Below are 16556 nucleotides of genomic sequence, written 5' to 3'. Positions count from 1 at the left end.
ATTGCTAAAATATGGAGGAACTCTGCATTTACTGATGATCTGAGCCCATTAAACTTGAGCAAATTACAGTGTATCAAAAGCATAGGGATAATTAATCGTGATATAATATATTCATAGAATGTGAAAAGCTCATGGTGACACTCCATATGACTATTACTAAATGCATATTTAGTTTAGGTTAGAAAAGTTATAGGGGTCAAATCAATATGGAGGAATTACTGCAAATACTTCTTTTATAATTACAAGATTATAATATTTACAGTTTGAGCTATGGTTGCACTCAAGGCGTTCTGACAGGATTTCACAAAGCTTGGCAACAGATGAATATGTAGAATACAATCTCAGTCCTATGGAATTTATCAATAAATATCATAAAATATTAAAGCATTTCTTTTCTGTCCTTATGAGATTCAGGAATTCTTATTAACATGCAAAAGGTGCTTCAATTAATCAGAATTAGAGCCCATTTCAGTAATAAAAAGTAGTATTCATCACTAGAATTGTTTCTACCATTGATAATGATACTTACATGGTGGTTCTGAGCCAGTGCTTCACAAACTTTCAGTAACAAGCCTCTTAACACATTGTAAAACTAATTTTAGGCAGGTGAATATTTGTTTTACTCATTACTTGAGAAAATACAGAAATTTATGAGTTTCTGTCTGAGGAAATCATTACAAGATATCACAATCAAAACAGATGACTGCTCACCCTGCATTAACCACCATGTCTTTCTTCACAACATCAGGACACAAATGTATCATAGTGAGATAAGTGAGATTTGAATACGCAGCCCATCAACTGCTTTCTAACAGACAGCTTTCTAAGAAAGAGCTTGTGTGTCAGAAGATTTTCTTGTTTTAGTTTGGTTGTGGGTCTGGTTTTCTCTGCTATGTAAGTTGGTTAAACAAGTTTTGTTATCTCTCCTTACAAAATTCATGTGGCTCAATCAGTAGCACGTTACAGCTCTCTCAAGTGAGGTTGGTCTTAGCTTGCTCCACTTAGAGCAGTGATTCACTAAAAGAATAAAATGGCAATATGTGAAGACTGCCATAACTGACCAAAACCTGAGGTCAGCATATAAATCATTCCATTAGGTCTGTCCTTCAACATATTGGGGGGAAAAAAATAAAAATTAAGGAAATAAAAAATAAGGAAATAAATTTAAAAGCATCAAATCACCAAATAAATTTTCTGTTAATTAAAACTGTGTGATCCAGAGGAATATCAGTCCCTTTTTTTTTTATTTCTTTTGAGATGATCCTTTCTACACTCCTGGCATGTCCTGACATCGCCTAAAAAAACCTCCCACTGCAGGAAAATACTATTCCTTTTCAATTTTCCTTGAGATCTTACCATTTCCAAAGTTATGAATTCACAGGCTTTTTGATTTGTAGTTTGGTATTTTGCAATAAAGATCAAGCATGTCATTGCCAAGTATGTTTTTTAAGTTACTATACGTATCCTAGATACTCAGTTGCTCTGGATTGGAATAGTTTAATTGTTTTCACTCACATTTCAAGATGAGCTCTATCTTAGAGAAGATTAATGCATCACTAAAAAATGTAGAGTTTTCTTAAGCTTTCTATGATGAAATTAAGCTGGCCAAGGTCTTGAGGAGAATTTGTTTTACTTTTTCTTTCAAGTGATTAAATGATTAGCCATCTCTAAATCTACATGAGAAACCTATCTCCCATAAAATTGTAAACTGTTCGAGCGACGAAGCTGGTGAAGGGGCTGGAGAACAAGTCTTATGAGGAGTGGCTGAGAGAGCTGGGGTTGTTTAGCCTGGAGAAGAGAAGGCTGAGGGGAGACCTCATTGCTCTCTACAACTACCTGAAAGGAGGTTGTGGAGAGGAGGGAGCTGGCCTCTTCTCCCAAGTGACAGGGGACAGGACAAGAGGGAATGGCCTCAAGCTCCACCAGGGGAGGTTCAGGCTTGACATCAGGAAAAAAATTTTCACAGAAAGGATCATTGGGCACTGGAACAAGCTGCCTAGGGAGGTGGTTGATTCACCTTCCCTGGAGGTGTTTAAGGAATGGGTGGACGAGGCGCTGAGGGACATGGTTTAGTGTTTGATAGGAATGGTTGGACTTGATGATCCTGGAGGTCGTTTCCAACCTGGTGATTCTGTGATTCTGTGATTCTATGATCCTGACAGTTTCTTAAACCAACACACACATAGAGGTCATCATAAAAAACACAGTCTCTCCTTTATTCCAATATGTTCTGCCAAAGCTCAGAGACAGACTTTCTTCTTACTGCCACTGCCCACCTAGACACTCCTCCAGTCATTATATGTGGTTGTGTAACTGGGCAAAGACTCAAAGATTCAAAAACATCCTCAAGGTCATTAATCAAATATCCAGCTGAGCTATCAAATACAAGTATTTATATTTCTTGAATCTCTACTTTCAGAAACACCCACAGAGTGATTTTTTTTTTTTGTCTTTTTTCCAGTGCTTTTCTCCATCACCAACAAACAAATTTCATTATGTCTCAGCTGCAGACTTTTTTCTTGATGCTTGCTTTTGGGGAATATTGTCAGTCTTCACAGTGTTGGAAGAAGTCCCTGAAATTCTCTGTTTTTTAAAATGCTTCAGAGTTAGAAAAGTGCTATCCTCTTTTTAAAAATACTGTCCTTTACCAATATGGTTCTAAGAGAAATGAAAGCCTCTTTACTTCAAAAATTTGTTAATGAGAAATGTTAAGTTTGAATTAGTTTTATGAAAAAGACTGAAATTAGCTGAAAATGCAAAGTCAGTTTTTGATCAAAAGCCTACGTTGTGCTGGTTAATTTAAAATAATAAATGTAGCTATTGTTTAAAAATTCCTATGAAGGTAAATAAATGTTTTCAAGAAAATAATTTCTGTGAGTTTTTCTTTTTCAAGTGCATAGAAAACTCTAATGCAGTAGATGTAGAAAAGCAATTATGCTTCATTTGGTGCATAAAAAATTAAATCGCTTTGGGTTCTTGTGTCCTTAACTTTCATTTATGCAAACTGTCTGCCACTGAAGAATGATTTTGAAAGACCACATTGATCATCTTGTGGTTTGGCCAGGAAGCTATTTGTAAAAAAGTATGAGAAAGTAAGTAGTTAGCAAAAGCAATTTTTTACTTTGCTGAAGTCCTATATTTCACAAGGAAAATGCTTAAAGAGATTTGACATCCTTGCTTTCACTGCATCCAAAGACAAAATGAAACACAGGAAGCCTCTTGAGCGTTCAAAAAAAATTGGAGTGAATCTGAGGGAGAAATATATTTCCCTGTTGTGCGTTGGTACAAAAGACAGTTCAGGATTATTGCCTAGAGAGACGTGCAGGATTAAGACAAGTTATTCCTTCCTTAGAATGATAGCAACATATTCTTTGTCAGCATTAATTGAGAAATTTTACAAGATCCATATATCCATTCTGTTATGGAAATATACTGCTGATTTGGCAAGCCAAACCTGGCTGTTGAAGGGTCAGTTCAGATTAATTAATAGATATCTTGATTTAGCATAAATGTTGAGGATTTACATGTAAAAGGATCCAAAAGGTATTAGTTGCTCGTAGCGAATTACTAAGGATGCCAGCTTGCCATAGGCTCCATGTGTAGAGCTGAAGGTTCCGTTACCTCTCCTCACCATTAATGGACTGACCGTGACATCACTCTGTGGAAAGGCTTGTGCCATACTTAAAATAGAGTTACATATTTTGGTGTTGGATTTATTTCAATTTCTTGTCCTTTCATCTGCTCAGCAGGTGAGGTACCTTTAACTCACAGGCAATACTGTGGCTTGTAAGACGTTATACAGAGGGAGGTTTTTAGATGTGCATTGTGTATCTAATGATTCCAGATTTCCCAAGCAAATTGCAAGGAAGAGCAGAGAAGCAGTAATTCAGCAAGCGTAACTGAGACAATGATTTTTTATTTTGAGTAAAGTAAAATAACTTTAAAAATTCAGCCTTATATTTACTCATGAACATGCGTGAGATTTAGTAAATTAAATTAACTGGAGAAAAAGTGTGAAAATATTAGCTTTTTCAAAGTTAATTTTACTAAAATAAAACTTTCTTGTTTATAAATGCTGAAACAAAACCTTCCACTTCAGAAATGCTGAAATGTTTTGGATTGACATTTTCAAAACAGGCCTTCTGAGTTTCCCATTTACTGTGGCATTTTTTTCTTCATTTAAAATAGATGCCTGATTTTATTTACTTATGTAAGTTATGGGAGTTCAAGTAAGAGGTTAAAGAGGGATAAGTCATGAAAAGACATAGATTGCTTCAGGCTGAACAATCTAGATGGAGAAATCCATTAGAAGTTTAATGCAGCCACAGGGCTATTTTACAGCCTCTGACTTATAAAAAAAAAGCTCTGCATCATATATGGGATAATAAAAGCAACCTTACTTGGGTTTTTTCCTAATAAAAAATAAGGTTTTCCAGATTCATTGCAAGTTGGAATGTTTAAACACTGACAGGAGACACAGATAATTTATGTCTCCTTATGTACCTCAGTAGTATGAAAGGATAAGCATGGATATTTTTAAAAGAGCAAAAGTGAATTTAAGCAGGCTAAGAATTTCTTTCCCAGCAGAAGTTCACCTGTTGAACAGGAGGGTAGAATGAGAGACTGGCTAAAGCAAATGACCCGGCACAACTTTCCTCTAGGGGAGCCTCGCCTGCTGAGTTCAAGAGCAGCCTCTGGGTGTTCTTAGGGGAGGGTAATGATGTCTTGAAAGAGTGATGGCTCTCCTCCGAAAAGTGCTTGGTATTGTACGTATGAAACTAACTACTCCAGACAGCAGGTGTAACAGTTGTTAGAGGAGGAACAGCACTAGTAGTTACGATAGCAAGACTGGTCCAGCAGTCCATTTACAGCTTGGCTGTAAACAGAAGCAACAGAGGAGCAACACAGCAACAAGCAAGCCATTACCCTCTGTGAACTTTCTGCTTAACTGTGGATATGTACACATGGCACAGGGCAGAAATGTGCAAAGCCAGGCAGGGAATTCCATGGTGTGGTGATACTGCTTTTGGTGCCTGAATTTACTTAGCTCAAGCAGTTTTTCAGATCTACCTCTCACTGTGTAACCACGTCCTTGAATAACAAGATGCAGCATGCTTTCCTGCTCATCCATGATAAAGGTGATGATAGTGCTTAACAAAGTGGGGGGAGGAATGTGAGAGGAAATTGATGTTCTATCGCCTAGACTGATATTTTCTCTCACTGAGCCTAATCAAAGGATTACTGAAACTGATGGAAAGATTCTCACCAACCTCACTTCAGAATACTCCAAACAAAACTGCAGATATAAGAGGCTGTTACAAATGAGAGGAAGGAGAGAGGACTGTGGTGCAAAGGATGCTTCAAAAGGGAGCCAAACATTGTGATGCTCAAACACCAGTTACTAAATTCACTGTCTTTATTAAGTGTGTATGGTATGTTCAGGGCTCGCTTGCTCTCAGAAATCTCATTGTCTAGCTGTCAAAAGCAGGAAAAGCAAAGAAAGCATTCTGTTTTTTTCCAAAAGCATATCTGAAATACTGGACACTGAGATGAACATCTAAAAATTGTCAGAGGTTCTTTTGTACAAAGAGAAGAGCCCCACATACCCCTACTGATATGGCAACCTTCCAGCACCCAAAGGGGGTGTACAAGAAAGCTGAGGAGGGACTTTTTACAAAGGCTTGTAGTGATAGAACTAGGGGAGTAGCTATAAATTGGAGAGGGGCAGATTTAGGCTAGACATAAGGGGGAAATTCTTCACCATTAGAGTGGTGAGGCACTAGAACAGGCTGCCCAGAGAAGCTGTGGCTGCCCCATCCCTGGAGGTGTTCAAGGCCAGGTTGGATGGAGCCTTGAGCAGCCTGATCCAGTGGGAGGTGTCCCTGCCCATGGCAGGGGCGGTGAAATTAGCTGATATTTAAGGTGCCTGTGATTCTATGATTCATTCTGTACCTGTCCCTCTAACCAGATTTCCCACCTTCAGAGTCTGTGACTGGGCTGTGAGCATATACTGGCAGGGGCACTGTTGCAGAAATCATTCTCTTTCACTAGCACCTCCACAAGTTTCTCTTGATAATCTCACAGTCCCCTTCCTAGTCCTTGCCTTGTCTTGCTTGCTGCCACTGAGGTGACAGAAGGACCTTAGATGCTGTTCCTGTGTCCTGCAAAGTTTCCTCCACATAGTGCTTACAAACAATTGGAGACCCAGGGCAAAGTAGCTCTGGGCTAAAGCAAGTTTCGCTCAGCTTCTGAAAGAAGTAATTTGTTTCCTTTTTTTTATTTATTTTTTTTTTAATCTCAGCTGTTCTAGGTGCAAGATGGAATCTAGGTACAAGAATGACCTGTACCTAGACTTGGTGACTGTGGTCACCAAGGCATAAAGATTACAAAGTAGGTATAGCTATCTGCCTGTGAAGCAGGCTAATAGTGATTTCTCTCATTGTTCCTATGAGGGAGAGTTTGGATGTATGAGGAGGAAGTATCTCCTGTAGAAATAACTTCTGGTGTCCACAGCAGGACAAGGAAGCCTAACCCCTTAGGGCTTTAATCTCTGTAGTGCACCACAACGATCTTCCACCTGAGTGGTGAAAAGAACACTATAGTCACAAGAAGTGACTGTCTTCAAAAACACATTTGTATTACGGCTCCCATGGATGACATGTTAAGCTGTTTGGTGTGGTATCAAGTATGGATCTGTATTGGTGTTGATGGCCCTACATTTTCAGTCTATGTAGTTCATAAGAACTATTTCAGACTAAATTTAGTCAGATACAATAAAGCAAAGGCCTCTGCTGGTGAGACCGCTCCTTGAATCCTGTGTTCAGTTCTGGGCCCCTCACCACAAGAAGGATGTTGAGGCTCTGGAGCGAGTCCAGAGAAGAGCAACAAAGCTGGTGAAGGGGCTGGAGAACAGGCCTTATGAGGAACAGCTGAGAGAGCTGGGGGTGTTTAGCCTGGAGAAGAGGAGGCTGAGGGGAGACCTCATTGCTCTCTACAACTACCTGAAAGGAGGTTGTGGAGAGGAGGGTGCTGGCCTCTTCTCCCAAGTGACAGGGGACAGGACAAGAGGGAATGGCCTCAAGCTCTGCCAGGGGTGGTTTAGGCTGGACATTAGAAAAAAATTCTTTACAGAAAGGGTCATTGGGCACTGGCAGAGGCTGCCCAGGGAGGTGGTTGAGTCCCCTTCCCTGGAGGTGTTTAAGGCATGGGTGGACGAGGTGCTAAGGGGCACGGTTTAGTGTTTGATAGGAATGGTTGGACTCGATGATCCGGTGGGTCTCTTGCAACCTGGTTATTCTATGATTCTATGATTCTACATCCTTAAATCAGACTGAGTTTTCAGTGGCCAAACAGCACAGTGCCTGTTGTTCCCTGGAGTGACACTGACAGTTTATTTATATCCACTGGCCCTAATCGCTTAGGAAATCAAGTCACCACATAGTGACAATGAGAAGACTCTTCAAAACTGCACCACTGCTCTGAATCAATACATTAATATTGGTGCAACCTGAATGACTTTTTCAACCGTGGCTGTTATCTGGTTTAGGTAATCCAATGCCATTAAGACTACTCTCACCAGTCTACCATTAAGAGTTGGGATTAATTGCTATGCTGATATAATTTCCTCATTTCCTGCCTTTTACTTTGAGTGTTAGAAGATTCCTTTTGCTTTGTAAAATTTTTTATAACCTGATTTTTTTATAACAAATAAATTCTATCAGGATATCTCCTCATTGTCCCCACAATGCAAAATACATCTAGTCATCTCTTCCAATTCCATTGTAAACACTGAACCAATAAGTTCAAAGTCTGGATTTTCTTTTTGGTTAAGCAGATATGCTTGATATAATGAAATATTTTGTTCTGTCACAACCAGCTGTTATCTTAGTCTTCCTCCCAGTAGAGGTTGTTTCTAATACCAACAAGGGACTTTCCACCAGCTTAATTATTTGATACCATGTTTCTGAAAGTGTTTGGAAGAAAAGCAGAGGGAAAAGTAAGCTGGTTTTGTTTATTTTAGTGGAAGAGGAATGGTTTGGAAAACAAAGCTCTGGTGAATTTCTAATTCATTTAATTTTCTGGCTGATAAGGTCTCTTTAAATTGACCATCTGTTTATTAGTGTTTGAATATGAATGAAGATGGGAAAGATATGCCAAGGAAATGCATGTGTATGGAACCCCTGAAGGAAATTTAAGTAACATTCTGAAAAAAATAAAACCAAGAAACCTGTGACAAACTTAGCTTTGTTTATTGTCCTTTCTAGAGCGTGTGCCCTAGACCTTGTTCAAGCATGCGTTACATCACGTTCCACCTCACAAACAACCTCAGCTTCTTCTCTGGAATTTAAACATGCGCCTTTCTGCTTTAGGTCTTTTGTTCCATACACTACATAGGACTAAAACTAAATGAATAATAGCTAATTTATTTCAGAAAGAAGAGGTACACTTTCAGATAGCTAAATGCCAGTGCTTTGCCATCAGAACTACATGATCTATCTTTTGCAACCTTGCTTCAGCATAAAGGCTTTCAATGAAGACAAGACACGGGAAACATCAGGTAACCCCATGAAGCGCTGAGATGTGCTTGAGTTTTCCTCCTGTTATCCAATCTTGGATCAAGTTAATTATCAGCAAGTGCTTATATCAAGCTGCAAATACTCTTAAAAGAGAGCAGGTAGATATAATTACCTGCACCTGGTACATGAATCTAAGTGCTGCATTTCCTCATTGATTACAGATGTTACTTAGAGAACCTACTTACGACAGATGCCTAATTCAGGATTTGGCTAAATTTAGGAAGGAAAACTCAAATATCTATTGCAGATCACGCCAATAGTACTTAAACTAATGAAAAATCTGCTCTGGATAAATTAAATTATAGCCTATCATTTTCTCTTTTGCTATATTTTGTATTCTAACACATTAACCAAATAGTTAACACAAATCTGTGAATCCTCAAGGAAATTAGTGAAATTCTGCCAACACAATTTAAGTAAAAGTCCGACCTAGTATCTGGAATCAAAGTGTCATGAACTATGAAGAAGTAACTTTCTAGGCTAAGAACAATGGAAAGGTTTCTCAGTGTCTCCTCTCTCAGTGTCTTTCTCTTTCTTTCAGTCAAAGAAAGAAGAAAAAATACAAAAAGGAATGGGGAAACATGATTAAACACATAACTGTCAAGGAAAGCTCTAGTTCAGCCTTTCAATATGAGTTATGAGTACACAAAACATTGCCTTATTTTAAAATCCAACATGATTTTACATGATGTACTAATAGGTGCTTGCAGGAGACCAAGAAAGATTATTTTAGTCTTCCATTTTTATAATTAATTCTTAAAAAATTAAGAAATCACAATGTTTTGAAGATATCACTAGGAACTTCCAAGCTTTGATTTTGTACATTAGGTTGTTTTGCAAGGAACTAGTAGCATATTTTTACAAAAACAAGTTTCCAAGACAAAACAGTTAAGCTATTCTTCACATTCTGTCTATGCACTCTTCCTTATGTGCTTGCATTGTATATCCACAATGGTTTTAAAACAGCAGTTGCTAGCCAGTTTCGAATATTCTGAGATGAGTTTTGAGGACAATAAATCTTTCACACCATGAAAACAGGTTTTTCAGTGTTAGCCACCTGCTTCACATAAAAGAATAACCTGCTATTGCTATGCAGCAGGGAGCATAGGAACACTATGAAAACAAAACCATTTAATTTTCTAATAAAAATACAAACAAGAGTGTAATTGTATTTGGCTTTACAGGTTGTATCAACACAGTTATTGGATATCCAGCTACAGAGTATGGAGCATCAACCTGTCATAAAACTTTATCCAATACAAGCAATTTGGAGTTATTTTAACTGAACATACCTTTGCACAAAGATCACTTATGTCTGCAATATATGCAGACATGGAGGTGTAAAACTGAATGCACAAAATGCCCCAAAAAAATTCAAAATAATAATGCAGTATCCAAATTCCAGCCTTGTTTCCAAAGGAAGCATGTGCTTCAACAGTAGATCACCTAGTGAGCATCTGTTTTGGTGCTCAGTGCATTGAAGTTCAGAACAATTTGAGTAGAAAGATGCATCAAACACCCCAAAACATGCCCTAGAATCAATATTTTTTTTGCATTAAACTAACTTTCTGTTGAATTACAAGATAGTACTCTAACACTTTTAAATACATGTCTGTCTCTAAGCAGCTACAGGAAAAACTTTATAACGTGAGCTGGGTAACTAAATTGCAGAAATAGGTAGCCACATTTTTCTAATTTTATTGGCAATAAAATGGCTGATAGGAACTAGCCTTTGATCTGTAAAACTAAATAAAATTAACATTAATCTAATAAATAGAGAAGATACAGATTAATATTTTAGCCACTTTAATGAATTAGGATTTAGTAATTATAAGATAGTGCTGAAAAATATCTTGTGTTACAGAGAGTGAACTACTTGCCTTAAGCCCAATTTACTATATCTAACTTCATTTACTGTATAAACAAGTATTTCTGATGACGAACACATATAAGAGGAAATGTAAAAACTGGGTAAACTACCAGTGTTAGATCCTTCATTGGAGAGCATAAAGCAGTTCTGAGAAGTGCCTGTGAGTTATAAATATAAATTTCTGAAGCAGGGAAGTGGGGGGAATTCCTGACTTAACTACACTGAGGAACAGGACCAGAACCCATAAATACAATCAAGAAAAGTCTACAGCAATACAAGAAGTTAAATAGAAAAAAAGCTCACTTTCATCTGTAGCAGACATCAGATTAATTCAATGTAACCTATAGTTTTCCATGATAAATTCACATCATAGATGATACAGTGTGTTAATTCATTTGCACTTTGAAATAGTATGGTAATCTGCATTAGTTATTCATTCTCACTGCAAGAAACCTTTAAGAACCTCTTTCAGAACACTTTGATAAACCTCCCTTAACAATTAAGTGGTGAATGGTCTGTCAGCATGCATACCCTTAGATGGTTGGCTTGAATGATGAATTGACAAGAGAATTTTTATGCATTTATTGGCCCATTAACTGTGTAGAACCAGAGACCCCGTTCTTAGTTATGAAATCTGGTGAAGTCACGGATTTCATAACTGGTCTGGTGCTTCAGTGACTGAACAGTTTCTAAATATAATTGACAAGTGCCTTTCTGTCCTGAGGATGCATCCAAGAAATAGAAAACTGCTGTCTGTCTCCACTGCAGAGGCTTTGTTGCCCCCTTGATTGGGATGCAAGGATAAAACAAGGACACTGGCTGAAGAACACAAATTAAAACTTGTGGGACTGGCAGCCTAACCTCTTCCTTCCCTCCTCTTCCCTCATGAGCTAGTAAAGTAACCCAGGGTATGATTTAGGAAATGCTAAAAGTTGGTGGGTAAACTTTTAGGGGAACAAATCCTTTCAAAAGCCTGGTTGCTATAGACACGTAGGGCAGGTTGCAAAGCTGCTCCTTCACATTACAAATCTGTGCTGCTTTTGTCCTACCTACAAAGTCCATGCTAAGGAAGAATAGAGTGAGAAATGGTGACTCCTTGAGACTTATACCAACTTCTTCAGGAGTTCCCTAATAATGACAATTGGCTTTCTCTCCTTTCCTCCACTCAGATTCAGCACTAAAGTCTACTCTGTGCAGCTTCTTTCATTTCACAGAGAATTAGATGCTTAATTCTGGCCTGAAGGCAGGTATATCATGTAGCTTTCTGCCTCAGCTCTAATTTTCGTTACATTAGTTATCTGAAAACAGACCTTTCCTTGCTTGCTTTTTTCTCATCATTTCTGGTATTATTTGCTGGATCATTTATCTCTGGGGTAGATTTTTTGACATTTCACCAAAAAAAAACCCTGTTGTTAAATAGATAAGTGAAAATTGTTTTCTCTGAATGCCATACCATATTACTGACAAGTGAAGCATGAAAGCAGATAAATACTGTGACCCAGTAATATATAGTAATTTAGAAAATTTAAATGGGATAAAATTACTCTATGTAGGAGTGCCTATTGCTTCTATAACATTGTCATGTTATGGTTTCTCCACAACTGACTTTGAGGTCTTATCCTGAAACACAGTACCCTCTGCAGATGTAAGAACAAGGTATTGGGAAAAATGCAGATTTTCTTTCTAATCTAGTGCTGAACAAGTCCGATTTTGCAACAGATTCTGCTGGAGATCATTCCTTGATTGTTTTGTCATTGTTTTCCAGACAGATCTCAGGAAAAGTGGGCTGATTATGAAGCTGGTTTTGGTCCTTTGGGAGACCTCAGCGCAGTCTAAAGGCTTCTCAAATTATTCTAACTATTCCTGTCTTTACTTATTTTCAAGGACACACAAATCCATTGTCTTTCTTACAACCTAGTCTACTAGGCAAAATGATTTCATGATACTAAAGGAACCTGCAAGTAAGAGCAAGTGGTTGATAAACAGATCAGCAATTGTTTTGGTCTGTTACATAATAAAGCCAAAAAAATCAAAATAGTTTTCTCTTATTTCTCATGTAATAAAAGCTTTAAACTCATGGAGGTAAGGGAAACAGGAAAAATAGATGGCTATAATATAATTTCCTCTAGCATGTATTTTTCTCATTTTAATTTGCAGTGAAGAAAACAGCAGAGTTCTCGAAGCGTTAATTCACTTTTGCAAACACAGGATGCTAATGTCATTTGAGATACTATAGACATCCTACCCAGATTGCAGCTGCCACTGCAGAGGAGCTCTTGTTGCTTTGCCCTGACTACTACCGTAATATAAACATGTTTTAATGCCCCAGGGCATCTGAAATGGCATGAGATGCCTATATTTGGACAAATTAATTGTGTCTTAAATAACTAAAATAAGTTACCTCCTTCAAAATTATTTCCAGTTAACATATGTTCTTGTATTGGGTAGGATATGCTCTCACCTCTCTATCTTCAGCATGTTAGCATGTTCAGCATCCCATTTAACTCCCCAGGGCAATTTTAACTGTTCTCATCTTGATATCTTCCTACTTGTGTTACTAATAAGACTTAGCTGTGTTATTTAAAATGTTTGTTGTTGATTCCCAGTAGGAATTCAAATGATATTCTGAACTAATTCCAGAGTGCCTTGTGTACATAGTCCTTCCAGTCTGGAGATTACATCTTCAGATAAGAAACACTTAAACCACAGATGTCCATTCCATAATCTCATATTGTTTATCCTGCAAACACTGGGAGGTGGTCTCATATTTTGCTTTGCACTTTCTTATCTTATCTTCCACAGTGATCTGGTATCATTCTTATTAACACAGGATTTACTGAAATCACTGAAGGTAAGCTGATTTATGTTATCTGAGGATTTAGCCCATCAGTTCTCATAAACCGTATTTTCAACATACTTTGAAAACATTAACCCTGTTAATCTGCTGAAAGGTGGATGAAAAATATTTCAGTTTTCAAATAAAAGTTTTTATTCCTTCCTCAGTGAATTTAAGTGTTTCCTAGCTTATATCAATGCCAATGAGAAAAGAGTAAAGTTTATAAATACAATATCAATCAAAATTATTTATCACCATAATTTTAAGTCCATATTCCATACTCTCGGCGTTTTTGGTTGGGAGGTTTTTTCCCCTCTCTTTAAGCACAGCTTTCATTCATTAAAGCCTAAGAAGGAGAAAACTCAATAGATAACTTAGAGCAATGGTTTCTAAAGAAAGACTTTTGATACTGCAGGATTTCATATGATGAACTGGGCCAAAAGTTCTAATAGAAAATCTGTAGCTCACCAGACTCCGTTCAGAAAGTTTCCCAGCTGGTCACATAAAGACTGTGCTTGCCTTTCATTTGACTGCATTTTCTAGTTTAGTTTGACCCATAAATTTTTGGGATCAATTTTTACCAGGTACTCCACAGCTGTGTCTGAGCACGTTCCAGTGTTGCATTAGACCTGATTAAGGTCTATCAAGCTAGTTCTCTTATCCTTTCCCCAGGGTGATAATTGTCAGCAGTAGAGAATTTCAGATTGGAATATATATATATAAAAAGAAGTGCACTTGTCACTTGAAGCAGAAAGTAGCAAGGAATGCAATACTCTGTAATTTTCCAGTGGATTTATTACATATTCTTGTCAGACTGCTAAGTGAGCCCAGTTAAGAAAATAGTCTATAATGAAATTAATCAGATGATAACTCTTTAGGCAATCCTAACATTCATAAAAGATGTTGCAATAGATCTGTTGGTACTTGAAGACCTTAAAGGTCTTATTGTGATGTACAAATTAGCCATATGCAACCTCAAAGTTGTCAGGGAATAAAGTTAGTGTCAAAGAAAGACTTTTTCATTAACTTCCAGTAATGCAGATCCTCTGATATGCAGAGGTTTCTCAAGCCAGTTCTGTTTTCATGTGCGTTTGTGTTTCAATGCAGAGGAACAATTTCAATGTAGTCAGTATGGAAAGTCACAAGAATAAGATCAGGAAAAGACCTAAGTGGCAGCTCTACACTATGTCTATTTTAATTACTTTTTTTTCACGCGTAATTCTAGTGGTCTTTTTTAATAAGTCAGGGCTGTAATTCTACCAACCTCATCTGAAGAAATAGGCCTTTATTCTTGCTTTGTTTTTCTCAGTCAGAATACGGAGTGACAACATCTGATTTTATGATCTCATTTTCCAGTATTACCATAAAACACTGAAAACAGATGTGGAATAAATATCAAAAATTACTATCAAAAACTCAGGCTAAAGATAAACAGACATATCTTCATGGGGGAAAGAAAAAAAAACAAAAAAGAAACACAGAAAAGAAGGTAAATAAGCATCTTATAGAAGAAAAGGGAAATTGTTTAGGAATATATTTTTGCTATCTTGTAAAATGATAAGTTTTCCCATCACATTTCCTGCAGTCTTTGCCAGTTCCACATCCCCGTATTTCTTTCACAGCCAGTGATTATGTTACATGGTCTTAAGTGTCGTGACTGAAGTCTGAGCCAGTCATGCAGGTAATTTAAAAACTGACAGATTGTATAAACTTTATTAAAAAAAAATAAGGTTTACAACAGCAATGCAGAAGACTTCAAAACTATGAGCGAGTCATACTGAAATACACTGGAATTTTATGTTCTGTTGATTCAGTATTTACTTCTTCAGAATTTTTTCTTTCCTGCCCTTTCCTGTCCTTTTTTTTCCTCAGAAATGATCAACACTAAAAATAAAACAAAACAAAACAAAACAAAACAAATTAATACTTAAAAAAGCAAGAACACAGGAATCTGGTTCAATCAAATTTTACTGTAACATTTCTTTTCCTCCAAATGTTTTTACCATATGTCTACTTGATGTGCAAAATTATTATTTTCATAGACAAGCAGTTCAGAATTAGAAATCTTTTGGCACTCAAGATTGTAATTTCTCAGTTACAAGACAGAGTGGCCTGGCGATTTCAGAAACCTACTTTCTACCAAAAACCACTAAATTTTTCACCAGTTTGGGTAAATCACTTCTCTGAGGCTTATTTTCTCTCCTCTATCTTCATCTGTCTTATGCTATTCATTCAGGCTATTTTACCATTTAACTGCGTTTGCTTTAGAACACGTAACACAGGAGTGAGTACATACATCTGTGCACTCCACTCCCTTTCATCTACAGAGTCTTACAAATATTTTTTTCAATGTGGCATGACACCTTGACTGTACCAGCCTTCATTTTGCACTCCAGTAAAATGAAATGGAATATGTAGGTGTCAACATAGTATATGCGTGTATATATATATATATATATGAACACGGAATCAGAGAATCACAGAATCATAGAATCATAGAATCACCAGGTTGGAAAAGACCCATCAGATCATCAAGTCCAACCATTCCTATCAAACACTAAACCATGCCCCTCAGCACCTCATCCACCCATCCCTTAAACACCTCCAGGGAAGGTGACTCAACCACCCCCCTGGCAGTGCCCAAACATAAAAACACATATAATGATATACAAGTTAGTATTTTAAACATTAGTTTAAATTAAGATTTAAACATTTAGTCTTTTCCTCACCTTGTCAAAATGCCAGAATGTCACTGAAAATGCATTATCCTTTTTGCCTGGGCTGCTGTCACACTTCACAATGTGACAACACAAGTTTTCTCTCCATCCTCATATAAAAAATTACTCCAATTCTACCAAACAGAATTTTTCACAGGAAGTGCTCATTTGTTTAGACCACACCTGCCTTTTGGATTTTGACTTTGAATGAAATCTAACCAAATACCAATAGACAGTTTGAATTTGAGCATTAAGTGTATTAAACTGGCTCCAACTAAGTGTAATGGGAAGGGGCATAAATGTAAACCAAGTCTAATAATGTCATGGTAGTTTACTACAAGGCACTGCACCATTTGGAGGTATCTAGAGATAAAGGGATACCATCAGAATTTTCTCTCTTTGTGGGCTAGGTCGAGTTTCATTAAGGGCTGAGTCTTGCTTATGATGAGAGTGGAGAGCACACAAATGGGCAATTACCACGCAGAATCAGTCAGTTATTATTTAACTCACAAAGAATCACTTGTAATTTCCCGAAGCAAACAGGGTTTTTTTTGATG

This window comes from Phaenicophaeus curvirostris, chromosome 4, assembly GCF_032191515.1.
Source record: "Phaenicophaeus curvirostris isolate KB17595 chromosome 4, BPBGC_Pcur_1.0, whole genome shotgun sequence".
NCBI classification, from domain to species: domain Eukaryota; kingdom Metazoa; phylum Chordata; class Aves; order Cuculiformes; family Cuculidae; genus Phaenicophaeus; species Phaenicophaeus curvirostris.
The sequence above is the reverse complement of the archived record's forward strand: the minus strand, read 5'-3'. Positions refer to the sequence as shown.